Raw genomic sequence first — 2,322 nt, forward strand, 5'->3', positions numbered from 1 at the left:
GTGCTGTGATTGGTGCTCGCCCGCGCCCGCCTCTCGCCCCCTAGCGCCCTCCGCGCCACCGCCCTTGGCGCGGCCCCGCGGGGACCTTGCGGCGGCTCCCCGGTGGCCTCCAGCAGACCGCACTTCTGGGCGGGCAGGGGTCGGGCTCCGCAGCCCGGTAACGTCGGTGGCTGCCACCGCCTTTTGCAAAACAAGCCTTTTCTTGCGGGGCGGAGGAAGAGCTGTTTGTCCGGGAGGCACCCAGATAGGAGTCCGGGGCAGTGACCGGAGGGGCGTGCGTTCCCAGCCCGTGGCGAACGTAAAATGGCCGGGGAGGGGGAAGAGGCCGGGGGCCAGCCCTCGTCAGCGCCGCTGCCTTTCCCGGCGACGCCGAAGAGGGACACCCCTGGTCAGGACCTTTTCTGCGTTTTGGTTTCACGAGCGCACAATTAGACCCTCCTGCAAGTGCAGAACAAGCTGTTGCCACCGTCCCGTGCGCTTGACCCGCCCCCGAGGCCTTCCCGGTCTTCCCACGTGCCCCGGCGCGGCCGACTGGCTACCCTGGGCGCTGTCGCGCTCTTTCCCCGCAGGGCAGCTCCCAACCCCGCCCACGAGGGGCGTTCGGGAGGCGCCGGCCGGACTCAACGCTCCCCCTCCCTTGCGCCTCAGGGCGACAGCAAGAGGGCACGGCTCCCGTGACTTCTGCGGGGAGCCCTCCTGTAACTTCTTTGTGGCTGTACGGGGCATTTAGACGCGTCAGCAGGGCTCCGGTGATTCCCCAGTGCGAATCAAAGGAGAGAATAAAATGCTTTTTCCAGGGCCGCGCCCGGGAGCCCACACGCCCCGCCACAGGCTCGGGGACGTCGCCTGGGGGCCGAGAGAAGGCAGTGACGTCTCCTTCCCGCGCCGCGCTCCTGACGTTCTCAAACAAGTCCGCGCGGCCTAAGTAACGCGAGCTTCCCGGTTTCCCCCGAATATCCGATGGCCCGAGTACTAGCTGGCGGCCGTGAACATCTGGGAATCAAACTTTTCTTAGTGTAATAAACGGGGACTCTAATTAAACGCAGCTTTTTAAAAGGAAACACTTGTTTCGGGGATTTCTTACCGTTCCAGCCTCCTGCGTATCCATTGGATTAAATAGGCTTCAATAAAATACGAACGGTCCACCCAGATGAAGGATGCTAGATTTCTTACTGGCTGTTCAGTATAAAAGTACTCAACCAATGAAAAGGTAGAATCTCGCCTACCTACTCTTACAAAACGGTCACATTTAGTGTTTTTAAGCTCGAAAAATTTTACGAACTATAAGGTTAGGTCTTGGCAATGAGAAGTTGGCCCTTCTTGTGTCTGGGAATCCTGTTGATTGCGCTGAGTACACGCCTGCTCCGCAAAGTTCAGGGAGGTTGGTACTGGAGAATTTAGTCACTGATATTTTACATCTGGCAGAATATACTCTAGACGTGAGAAAATATAAGATCCAGAAAGCTCCAAGTTTAGAAGTCAGCATTAGTATTTAACAGAGGTAAAATGGGATTGGGAGGGAGACAAACCATAAGTGACTCTTAATCTCACAAAACAAACTGAGGGTTGCTGGGGGAAGGGGGGTTCGGAGAAGGGGGGTGGGGCTTTGGACATTGGGGAGGGAATTTGCTTCTGTGAGTGCTGTGAAGTGTGTAAACCTGGCGATTCACAGACCTGTACCTCTGGGGATAAAAATATAGTGTATGTTTATTAAAAATTAAAAATTAAAAATATATTTAACAGAGGTGCCCGATTACTGGGAATATTTCTGTAAACTCCAGTGTAATTTTACTATGGTTCACTTAGGATTCAAAGGAGTTCCTTCATGTAAGCATTATAAAGGGATCTCATTTTTGAAAAAGGTTTCAGAAACTTATATGATAGGGGATTGTTGGGGTTATTGAAAAGGGAGAAAAAAGAGTACATTATCGGGGGCAATATTTCTCAAATTTCTCCCCCAAAACTACAGAAATATAGAGTTTTGAACTACAGTACCAACGAAGTAAATGTTTAGCTTTTCGAAAAGGTAATGTTCAAAGCACTGTATCCAGACTACGAAAATCAGATGTGAAAGGAACAAAAACCTGAAGAAATGGGATAACGTGATAGCCAATGAAATTGCGCCGATGTTGGAAAGCTAAAAGATAGACCAATCAGCCTGTAACCTTATACGTCAGCATTTTCCTCATCCAATCACTACACTTTGCGTCCTATAAATATTGGCAGGCATTCTAGTGCAGTGTTGGTGAGAGCGCGGTGTGTTTCTGTTCATACTATGGCTCGCACGAAGCAGACGGCGCGCAAGTCGACCGGCGGCAAGGC

Source organism: Mustela nigripes, chromosome 5, assembly GCF_022355385.1.
Source record: "Mustela nigripes isolate SB6536 chromosome 5, MUSNIG.SB6536, whole genome shotgun sequence".
NCBI classification, from domain to species: Eukaryota; Metazoa; Chordata; class Mammalia; order Carnivora; family Mustelidae; genus Mustela; species Mustela nigripes.